Source organism: Oncorhynchus keta, chromosome 21 (assembly GCF_023373465.1).
Source record: "Oncorhynchus keta strain PuntledgeMale-10-30-2019 chromosome 21, Oket_V2, whole genome shotgun sequence".
Taxonomy (NCBI): Eukaryota; Metazoa; Chordata; class Actinopteri; order Salmoniformes; family Salmonidae; genus Oncorhynchus; species Oncorhynchus keta.
In genome coordinates, this window is record NC_068441.1 from 43,676,640 (window position 1) to 43,688,917 (window position 12,278).

Here is a 12,278-nt window from a genome sequence, read left to right on the forward strand (position 1 = left end):
CTGTTTTTCCAATTACTCTGTTCTTCATGTTCTGTTTATATAGCTAGTCTCATCCCCTTCCCCCTCCCATTGCGCATTTAAAAGCTTTTCTAATCATCCATAATTGATCAGTATTTTCAATTATGCACTACTTTTCTCACTGTCATTATTACTTAAAGGGTTGCTCTTAAGGGTTGAATATGTCCAGCGCTGTTTTTTCCATATTTCATTGTACTGTAAAAAGACAGATCTGTCTTGCTGCACTGTAAAGAGGCAATTCCTCTGTATATTGTTTTTTTTATGTCAAGGCTCCTATCTGTCTATTTTCCTCATTTGGTGATTTAGCAAGTTATCCAAAGTGATGTATAGTGAGGAACTTGGCCTAGTTATGCTGTTGCCTAACCTCAATAAGCCAATGTTGGTGCAATTAAACTGGTACAATTCAAATCAGCTCTATAATTATATACTTCAGAATGAATAACCACTGGATCAACCAACATTCTGTGGAAAGCATTGACTGACATGCCTAAGTAATGTAATATCAAAGTACCTTTATAACATTGGGTACATTACAATGTTCATTGAATATGCACTCTCAGACATGAAGCCATGCATTTAGTGGTCTTTCATTGCTGATGGAAACTTTGTGAAACTGGTTCTTGTCTCCCACACCATAGTTCTGTGTGAGTTTATATTGCTTGTCTCTTAGAGGGGACACTCCCTCCCCAAACCATTTCTCTCAACACACCTCATTTCCAGAATATCCCCATTCTCCCCCAAGCCCCCCTCCAGTAAGAGCTCTTAGGCCACATCTGAAACCTATGGTGGTATGGAGAAATTACTTCCTCCATGACAGATAGTCATAATAGCCATGAAACCTAGCGGTCAAACAGGGAAATGGTCCCAATTATTTTTCCAACATTCATTTTTCCATAGGGGATTTTAGAATTACTTCATTTAAGGTATGTGATTCGTGTAAGCTTACCCTGGCTTGATAACCATGTCTCCCGGACAAGGTAACTTTTATAAATATATTTGCCTGTAATCCCCCCCAAACCTCCACATTTCTCTATGCAAACTCATGGCAACAAGTAGCATGGAACGTAGCAAGTAAAGGCAAATAGAATAACTAGTAAATATTCTAGCCTTTGTAGTGTTTTGTTTAAATAATTGATTTTGAGTGTTTGTTGTGTGTATTGTTGTTTAGCATCTTTCAAATGACCTACTTTTATAACTAACTAGCTAACCTTAGGTGTCTCCATTGATCAGAAGCAAGAATGGTTCTGTGCTTATGTACCGGAGTGTAACAACTGCTCCGATTAACCTCATATGCATTTCATGGTTTTCCGACCTCTGTAAAGCATCGCTGGAACCGAGTGATAAGGTAAGCCCTGTTTGCTAGCAATTTATTTTGATTAGGTCAAAAGATGTGGTTAGCTTGGTGCTTATACAAATTTGCTAGATAACCACTGAATAGTTATCTTCCTTTCAAGTAAAAAGAAAACCAACATAGGCTAGCATAGTGAGCTAGTCTTTAGTGGGCTAGCCAGCTAGTTAACATTAGTTCACAGTTTGTGTAGTCATACCTTTTCACACGGTGTTATGCTATCCCACCAGGGAAGGGATATTTAGCTACTGTAGCTAGTTAATGTTAACCCACCGTTCATGTAGTCAGACTTGCTAGCTAACGTTAGGCAGGCACCATGAAAAGGATAGTTGGTAAGTTATCATGTCTGACTACATCAACGGTGAGCTAATGTTAACTAGCTAGCGAGGTAAATATCACTAGTTAGGCACCTTGGTTGGCTAGGCAGCTACATTAGCTAAAGTTAGCTAGCTCACAAAGGACTTGTGGGCTCAGTGTTTTCCTCATATAAAACACAGAAGTGGTTTTGTTCCATGAGTGCATCTGTTGTACATGGCTAATCAAATAACCAGTAGTCAGTTATACATGTCAGCAGGGATGGAAGTGAAGCTTGCCTGAGTCTAGTACTTTTCAGACTGAGCTAGTCGACAATGTGCCAAATTAGCCGGACAGAGTAGTAAAAAATTGGCCTTTATGTCCCCTTTTCTCCTTGTTTTAGACATGAGGCGTGACATGCGCAACGTCGGGCTCACCCCACGAAAAGCAGTGTATGATCAACGCCACCCCCAGCCAGGAGATCTGCTAGTAGTGATGGCTCTCCCATTCTTAGATGTACTCTCTCTCTCTCTATCTCTCTAGTTAACGTTTGTGTGGTGTTCATGTTTTTGTTATTCACCCAATGTTCTGATGGACCCACAACATTATCGGGTTTTTAAAACGATACAGCCATAACAATTTACATAAAAATACTTCATACTTAATACTTACATGTTGACTTATATCAATTACAAGCAATATAGACAACAACAAAAAAGATTGTTAATATTTGCCATTTACCTCTGCTAGATCACATTTATCAATAAAAGCACAATTAAAAAAAAAAAAAATGTGATATACTATTATTATTTTTTAATCAATTGTAATCAAGACATGGGTGGAGTAAATCATGTTTATCTTCAATATATATATTTTAAACAAGGTTTTCAACACTATTGATGTTTATTGCTTTGAACTGAACAAATTGGAAGGTCAAATTTTACATACAGTATTTTATGGAAATGATAAATGAGCCCCATTGAACACAAATGAAAGCTGGTCTACACACCACATGAGGGACAGAGTTTTACTGTGTGTGTGTTGCAAATGTATTCCTTGCACTTGATGCATGCATACTGTCGTTCTGTCTTTCTTGGGTCCACACACATTCCAGCGCTTCTTCTTGTTGCTAATGGCTGCATTCTAGAATGATGAAATCACTTAATTCAGGAATTTTACTAACATCTCACTCATTCACATATATAGTTACAGCAGGCCAAGGTAGGAGAGTTAGACACACACACATGCAACAACATAACTCACACTTACTTCCAGTATTGGAGTTCTGTTGGTCGGATGGATGGTGCCCCAGCAATCTCCTCCTGAATCCTCCTCACGATGGCTGCAGAAGCTGGGTTCCTTGGAATATGTTGCCTCCTCTGGATTTGAGGTCTTACCAATGCCTTGCCTAGCTTCTCAAGAAAGAGACGTATCCTCTGGTGCTTCCCTCTGTCCCAATCTGGGTTCAATGCCATCCAGATACAAAGACAACCCACATCCCTTGGTTCTTCTCTGGGGCTCCTCTATTTGCCTTCCCCGTATATACTTGCAAGTTCCACGCATATGATGAAGCAGCATCACCGGGAGCCCAGATCTTGATTCCATATGTTGCGGGTTTAGACGGTATGTACTACCTGAAAGGGCAGCGGCCCCTAAATGGCATAAGCTGCTCCTCAACAGTAACATTGGGCCCAGTATTGTAAAAAGGGGAGTCAGACCACCCACTTCTCCCACACTGACCTGATTGCAGCTAGCTTGTCTCTGCCGCCAAGCTGGTCTGGTGTCTCGGTTAACGAACCGGAGAATCCTGGAAATAGACATTGTTGCACGGAAAAGTTCTCTGCCAGTTTCTGCATCCCACAGGGATTCTGTGGATTCCCCATTGGATCTGAAAACCAGCAAGAATAAGAGCCCCAAAGTATGCATGTAAATGAGTTTGGTCCATCTCTCCAAAAACACTCCTTCCCTCCAAATGAATGCAGTCCAGAATGATTTTCTGGATGGTGTCTGGGATGAACAGTTCAATAGAAGACTTTATGTCCTGCACATGAGTAACTGCCATCCGCGTCGGCCCTGTTTGCATCCTTATCACATTGGCAGCCATTCTGGGTCAAGAAGACCATTAATTTTTTTTTTTTTTTTTACATTCATATTTCTCCTCGTGCAGGCTGCTGGCGGGCTGGTTCTGGTGTTGGCTGCTGACGGGCCATCCCAGGGCTGGCTGAGGGTCAATCTCATCCTCTTCTTCCAACTCACTGTCAGACTCTGAATTGACAGAGACATGATCCTCATATTTGGAAAATGCTTAACCTTCCAAAGTAACATTGTGCAGGTTCCCGCAAGATACTGTGTAGTTTCACACACTACAAAGGGTAACGAGTGTGATAAAAGCGGGAGACAGGGAGACAGACTATGGTGCTATGTTGAAACAGCAGGATCAGGGAGGAGGAAGACAAAGTAAAGGCAAACAGCAAACCTTTTTTGTTTCATTTTTACTTGTTTTCACCTACACACACACTTTTCCACTATTTTATTACCCTTGGGTCCAGTGGACCCGAACACCACATATTTAATAAAAATGTATAGGGGGGTGCACAGTGTGCACTAAATTATTTTAATTTTTTTACATGTTCTTCACAGAAAATGAGTGTCAAGTTGAAACAAATATTTAATAGAATAATTTTTATTTGAGTAAACATTGAAAATGTGTCCCACAGACCCGAAAAACCACACAAGGGTTAAGCATTCCAGATGATTTTCAAAGGCTGTGTCCTAACCAACTCTACTTACTTATTTGGAGTTCAATGGAAACATTGAAGTTCCAGGCACGTGGGATGATGCCAGATGCTGGAATAGCAGGTAGCCTTTTGCTTTTATGTTGCTTGCTTTGATGTTGGCACTTAATATTAAATATTGTCAGTAAAATGTAAATACTTTCAGTTAATAATTCCAGTTAAACTGGCTGGCTCGTTAGCTGACAAACTAACATACTGTGCAGAGATGAACTACAGTGGCCGCTTTGAGCAAAACTTGAATGTAATATAATATATTCTAGGAGGTTATTATTTCTGTATGATCTTTATTCATTGTTCACTTATTTTTCAGCAATGCCACGTACAGGCAGGGATGACTGGGGCCTTCAGTGGGTAAGATGTGGGGTAAGAAATGATTTGAACGTCACAGATATAAATTCCCACTGTGCCCATGATAAAGTTAACTACATTACTTTAGTTGGCTGCTTTGAGCATAAATTGTATGTAATATAACCTATTCTGGGAGCATAGTGTTTGTGTGAATTACTGTCAGTTGGTACTGACAGGAGGCGTCCCGAGAAAGCTGATCCAGTGCCCCCCAAAAAACTGATTGGAATAAAACTGATAACTGATTTATGTGCATAAACTATAAGATATTTACAAATGTTCACTGTTGCAGTGCCAACTTTGGGAACATGTGGTCCTTGAAAAACGCCTCATCTCCAGCAATATGAGTCTGCCAGAGGTTATCACGCTGGATGGTGATGGTGATGGTGATGGAGGCTTTGGTGGTCCACACAATGAAGAAGCATCAATGAAATGTCTGTATCTCAGTAAAATCTTTGAAACTGTTGCATATACATTTTTGCTCAGTATATCTTTACATTAAAAAAACAAGGTGACCACCGAAAGCCAGATGGAGACGTGTTAATTAGAAGCGCACTCGGTCCTTATATTACCGTAGCATAGGCTATGCTGGAGCGAATGTCGGCCTACCTGTCACAAGAAAAAAAGTTACCATTATGAGATGATAGGTCTACATGCATTGTGAACTGTGCTCCATGCTGAAATGGGCTGTATGTACACACCCTGAGTATTGATGATTGGTCAGGCAGAGAGAAGGCCATAGACAAGCCAGATTTAGACATTGCATATCATTTTACAGTTCCATTTCACTTAATGCACTTCCTATAAATAATTTATTATAATTTACCGGTTTCTCGCTGTTATTTTTCAGATGGTGCCAACAGACATGGCAGCTCTACTTTAGCTCCTAAGAAACTTTGCAGTATTTTGTTTTTCAGTGTATTATTTCTTACATTATGAGCCCCAAAAGTTTTTTGTGTTATTACATACAACAGGAAATAACTTTTGGATATTAGAGCAGCGTTAACTCACCAGCATTATGACCAGGAATACGACTTTCCCGAATTATATCCTTTGTTCGTACCCCCCAGGGCAATTGAATTTACGCCAGAGGCGGTTCCAAGATGCCGGCGGAGAAGAGGTATTTGGAGTGGACTTCTAATCCGACTCAGGAGGCGTGCACACCATCCACCGCTTCAGAGTATATTACTCGCTAATGTTCAGTCTCTGGACAATAAAGTAGACAAGCTCAGGGAGAGGATGTCCTTCCAGAGAGACATCAGAGACCATAACATTATCTGTTTTACGGAATCATTCATCTCTCGGGATATACTGTCCCCGTCCATACAGCCAGCTGGGTTCTCAGTACAGACAGGAATAAAGAACTCACCGGGAAGAAGAAAGGCGGTGGTGTATGTTTCATGATTAACTACTGATAGTGTGATTGTGATAACATATAGAAACGCAAGTCCTTTTGTTCACCTGACCTAGAATACCTCACAATCAAATTCAGACTGTATTACCTCACAAAATAATTATCTTTGGTTATAGTCACAGTCGTGTATATTCCTCCTCAAGCCGAACCACGACAGCCCTCAAGGAACTACAGTGGACTTTGTACAAACTGGAAACCACATATCCTGAGGCCGCATTTATTGTAGCTGGGGATTTTAAAACTTCTTAGGGCTGAGATCCCGTGAACGGGATCGATATCAAGCTCGAGACCCTGGGTCTTGACCCCGCCCTGTGCAACTGCGTACTGGACTTCCTGACGGGCCGCCCCCAGGTGGTGAGGGTAGGCAACAACATCTCCACCCCGCTGATCCTCAACACTGGGGCCCCACAAGGGTGCGTTCTGAGCCCTCTCCTGTACTCCCTGTTCACCCATAACCTCACACTCAACGTCAACAAAACTAAGGAGATGATTGTGGACATCAGGAAACAGCAGAGGGAACACCCCCCTATCCACATTGATGGAACAGTAGTGGAGAGGGTAGTAAGTTTTAAGTTCCTCGGCGTACACATCACAGACAAACTGAATTGGTCCACCCACACAGACAGCATCGTGAAGAAGGCGCAGCAGCGCCTCTTCAACCTCAGGAGGCTGAAGAAATTCGGCTTGTCACCAAAAGCACTCACAAACTTCTACAGACAAACTTCTACAGATGCACAATCGAGAGCATCCTATCGGGCTGTATCACCACCTGGTACGGCAACTGCTCCGCCCACAACCGTAAGGCTCTCCAGAGGGTAGTGAGGTCTGCACAACGCATCACCGGGGGAAAACTACCTGCCCTCCAGGACACCTACACCACCCGATGTCACAGGAAGGCCATAAAGATCATCAAGGATAACAACCACCCGAGCCACTGCCTGTTCACCCCGCTATCATCCAGAAGGCGAGGTCAGTACAGGTGCATCAAATCTGGGACCGAGAGACTGAAAAACAGCTTCTATCTCAAGGCCATCAGACTGTTAAACAGCCACCACTAACATTGAGTGGCTGCTGCCAACACACTGACTCAACTCCAGCCACTTTAATAATGGGAAATTATGTAAAATATATCACTATCCACTTTAAACAATGCTACCTAATATAATGTTTACATACCCTACATTATTCATCTCATATGTATACATATATACTGTACTCTAGATCATCTACAGCATCTTTATGTAATACATGTATCACTAGCCACTTTAACTATGCCACTTTGTTTACATACTCATCTCATATGTATATACTGCACTCAATACCATCTACTGTATCTTGCCTATGCCGCTCTGTACTATCACTCATTCATATATCTTTATGTACATATTCTTTATCCCCTTACACTTGTGTCTATAAGGTAGTAGTTTTGGAATTGTTAGCTTGATTACTTGTTGCTTATTACTGCATTGTCGGAACTAGAAGCACAAGCATTTTGCTACACTCGCATTAACATCTGCTAACCATGTGTATGTGACAAATAAAATTGGATTTGATTTGATTTTGCCAACAGCCAGTGAAAGTGCAGGGCGCCAAATTCAAAACAACAGAAATCCCATAATTAAAATTCCTCAAACATAGATGTATTTCACACCATTTTAAAGATACACTTCTTGTTAATCCCACAACAGTGACCGATTTCAAATAGGCTTTATGGTGAAAGCACCACAAACGATTATGTTCGGTCAGAGCCAAGTCACAGAAAAACACAGCCATTTTTCCAGCCAAAGAGAGGAGTTACAAAAATCAGAAATAGAGAGAGAATTAATCACTAACCTTCGATGATCTTCATCAGATGACACTCATAGGACTTCATGTTACACAATACATGTATGTTTTTTTCGATAAAGTTCATATTTATATAAAAAATTGTCAGTATACATTGGTGCGTTATGATCTTCATCAGAATGCACTCCCAGGAATCCCAGTTCCACAATAAATGTTTGTTTTGTTCGATAATGTCCATCATTTATGACAAATAGCTACTTTTGTTAGCATGTATTGTAAACAAATCCAAACTCACGAAGCGCATTTACTAGGAGCAGACGAAATGTCAAAATGTTCCGTTACAGTCCGTAGAAACATGTCAAACGATGTATAGAATCAATCTTTAGGATGTTTTTAACATAAATCTGCAATAGTGTTCCAACCGGAGAATTCCTTTGTCTGTAGAAAAACAATGGAACGCGAGCTACCTCATGTGAACGAGCGTCACGAGCTTGTGGCACTCTGCCAGACCACTGACTCAAAGAGCCCTAATGACCCCCTCCTTTACAGCAGAAGCCTCAAACAAGTTTCTAAAGACTGTTGACATATTGTGGAAGCCTTAGGAAGTGCAACATGACCAATATCCCACTGTATCTTCAATATGGAATGAGTTGGAAAAACGACCAACCTCAGATTTCCCACTTCCTGGTTGGATTTTTTTCTCAGGTTTTTGCCTGCCATATGAGTTATGTTATACTCACAGACATCATTCAAACAGTTTTAGAAACTTCAGATTGTTTTCTATCCAAATATACTAATAATATGCATATATTAGCAACTGGGACTGAGTAACCTTATTCATCCAAGTTACTCAATACTGCCCCCAGCCATAAGAAGTTATTAATTAACAAAGCAAATTTGAGGAAAACAGTACCGAAGTCAATAAATCATATTTATTTATAAAGCCCTTTTTACATCAGCTGATGTCACAACGTGCTGTTCAGAAACCCAGTCTAAAACCCCAAACAGCAAGCGATGCAGGTGTAGAAGCACGGTGGCTAAGACAAACTCCCTAGAAAGGCCGGAACCTAGGAAGAAACCTAGCGAGGAACCAGGCTATGAGGGGTGACCAGTCCTCTTCTGGCTGTGCCGGGTGGAGTTCTATCAACACATTGACTGTAGTACTCACGCTGCAAAAACACTTGACCACTGTTACTTGCCCTTCCCCGCCCTCCCTTTGGCAAATCAGATCACAACTCCCTTTTTCTCCTCCCTTCCTATAGGCAGCGCTGGTCTGACCATGCTTCAAGATTGTTTTGATCACGCAGACTGGGATGTGTTCCAGGTTGCCTCTGAGAATAATATTAATGTGTACACGGACACGGTGACTGAGTTCATCAGGAAGTGTATGGGGATGTTGTTCCCACTGTGCCTATTAAAACCTACCCAAACCACAAACCGTGGATAGATGGCAGCTTTCGCACAAAACTGAAAGCGTGAACAACCTCATTTAACCATGGCAAGGTGACTGGGAAAATGGTTGAATACAAACAGTGTAGTTATTCCCTCTGTAAGGCAATCAAACAGGCAAAACGTCAGTATAGAGACAAAGTGGAGTCGTAATTCAATGGCTCAGACACGAGACGTATGTGGCAAGGAAGGTCTACAGACAATCACAGATTACAAAGGGAAACCAGCCATGTCGCGGACACCGAAGTCTTGCTTCTGGACAAGATAAACACTTTCTTCACCCGCTTCGCCTGCATCAAACCTGGAACAGAGAGATTGAAAATCAGCTTCTATCTCAAGGCCATCAGACTGTTAAATAGCCATCACTAGCCGGCTACCACCGGATTACTCAACACTGCACCTTAGAGGCTGCTGCTCTATATACATAGACATGGAATCCCTGGTCACAATAATAATGTTTACGTACTGCTTTACTCATCTCATATGTACAGTATATTCTGTTTTCTACTCTACTGTATTTTACTCAATGCCACTCTGACATTGCTCCTCCTAATATTTATATATTTCTTAATTCCATTCTTTACTTTTAGATTTGTGCATATTGTTGTGAATTGTTAGATACTACTGCACTGTTGGAGATAGGAACACCAGCATTTCACTACACCCGCAATAACATCTGCTATATATGTGTATGTGACCAATAAAATCTGATTTAATTTGTTTTTTGGCAGTAAATCTTGGCAAATCCCGGTAATCAAGTGTGCCTACATTCAACCCAAAACTGGATGTCTGAACAAAGTCAATAATTCTGAATGTCAATAGATTTTTAAAAAATTTAAAAAATCATTATCATCAATGACAACAGTCACTCATTTAAGTCTGGTATCTGGGGTAATCTGGTTAATTAATATATAATTTTATAAGTGTCTCTTTCCTTGTAGAATGTTGACAGCTGTATAGAAAACATTGTATTGCTATGATGCTCAAACTTAACTTAATAGCTACATTCACCGACAGGATAAACTTTAACCCTCATGCTGGCCCTGACCAAACCGGTAGGTTTCCCCTCACTATAGCTGCACTTCTCCACATGGCTAGACTTACAGTTCATTTGGAAAGTATTCAGACCCCTTAACTTTTTCCACATTTTGTTACATTACAGCCTTATTCTAAATTTGATAAAATAGTTTTTTCCCTTATCAATCTACACACAATACCCCATATTGAAAAAGCAAAAACAGGTTTTTATACAATTTATCAAATGTATTACAAATAAATAAAAAATGAAAAATACCCTTTACTTAATACTTTGTTTCAGCAGCTTTGGCAGAAACTACAGCCTTGAGTCTTCTTGAGTATGAAGCTACAAGATTGTCACACCTGTATCTGTTGGGGTTCTCCCATTCTTCTCTGCAGATCCTCTCAAGCTCTCAGGTTGGATGGGGGTGTCGCTGCACAGCTATTTTCAGGTCTCTCTAGAGATGTTCGTTCTGCCACTAAAGGGCATTCAGAGACGTGTCCCGATGCCACTCCTGCATTGTCTTGGCTTTGGGTCATTGTCATGTTGGAAGGTGATCCTTTGTCTCAGTCTGAGGTCCTGAGCACTCTGGAGGAGGTTTTCTCTCTCTGTACTTCTCTGTTCATCTTTCCCTCGATCCTGACTAGTCTCCCAGTCCCTGCAGCTGAAAAACATCCCCAAAGCATGATGCTGCCACCACCATGCTTCACCGTAGGGATGGTGCCAGGTTTCCTCCAGACATGACGCTTGGCATTGAAGCCACAGAGTTCAAGCTTGATTTCATCAGACCAGAGAATCTTGTTTCTCATGGTCTGAGAGTCCTTTAGGTGCCTTTTGGTAAACTCCAAGCGGCCTGTCATGTGTCTTTTACTGAGGAGGGGCTTCTGCCTGGCCGCTCTACCATAAAGATCTGAATGGTGGAGTGCTGCAAAGATTGTTGTTCTTCTGGAAGGTTCTACCATCTCACAGAGGAACTCTGGAGCTCTGTCAGAGTGACCATTGGGTTCTTGGTCACCTCCCTGACCAAGGCCCTTCTCCCCCAAATGCTCAGTTTGGCTGGGTGGCCAGCTCTAGGACGAGTCTTGGTGGTTTCAAACTTCTTCTATTTAAGAATTATGGAGGCCAATATATTATTAGCGACCATCAATGCTGCCGAAATGTTTTGGTACCCCTTCCTCAGATCTGTGCCTCGACAGAATCCTGTCTCTGAGCTCTACGGACAGTTCCTTTGACCTCATGGCTTGGTTTTTGCTCTGACATGCACTGTCAACTGTGGGACCTTATATAGACAGGTGTGTGCCGTTCCAAATCATGTTCAATCAATTGCATTTTACCACAGGTGGACTCCAATCAAGTTGTAAAAACATTTCAAGGATGGTCAATGGAAACAGATGCACCTGAGCTCAATTTCGGGTCTCATAGCAAAGGGTGAATATTTATGTAAATAAGGTATTTCTGTTATTTGTAATACATTTGCAAAATGTTTTCATTTTGTCATTATGGGGTATTGTATGTAGATTGATGAGAATTTTTTTTAAATTCCTTTTTATCACCGCCTGGTACGGCAACTGCTCCGCCCTCAACCGTAAGGCTCTCCAGAGGGTAGTGAGGACTGCACAACGCATCACCGGGGGCAAACTACCTGCCCTCCAGGACACCTACACCACCTGATGTTACAGGAAGGCCATAAAGATCATCAAGGACATCAACCACCCGAACCACTGCCTGTTCACCCCGCTATCATCCAGAAGGCAAGGTCAGTACAGGTGCATCAAAGCTGGGACCGAGAGACTGAAAAACAGCTTCTATCTC

The 12,278-nt window shown here is 41.5% G+C and overlaps 1 long non-coding RNA gene across 4 annotated transcripts; it reads left to right on the forward strand.

The window, feature by feature from the left end:
- The first annotated feature begins 260 nt into the window (after positions 1-260).
- Positions 261-11,774, forward strand: LOC127910384 (uncharacterized). 4 transcript variants are annotated; one of them, XR_008074623.1, is made up of 6 exons: positions 261-941; positions 1,249-1,363; positions 2,064-2,176; positions 4,378-4,519; positions 4,766-4,818; positions 5,093-5,625. It is a non-coding gene; the product is annotated as an uncharacterized LOC127910384 (long non-coding RNA). The 4 variants fall into 4 exon arrangements; XR_008074622.1 differs by lacking the exon at positions 261-941 and adding an exon at positions 5,871-11,774 and having other exon boundaries at positions 1,010-1,363; positions 5,093-5,234; XR_008074624.1 differs by lacking the exon at positions 261-941 and adding an exon at positions 1,028-1,089.
- Positions 11,775-12,278: the final 504 nt, after the last annotated feature.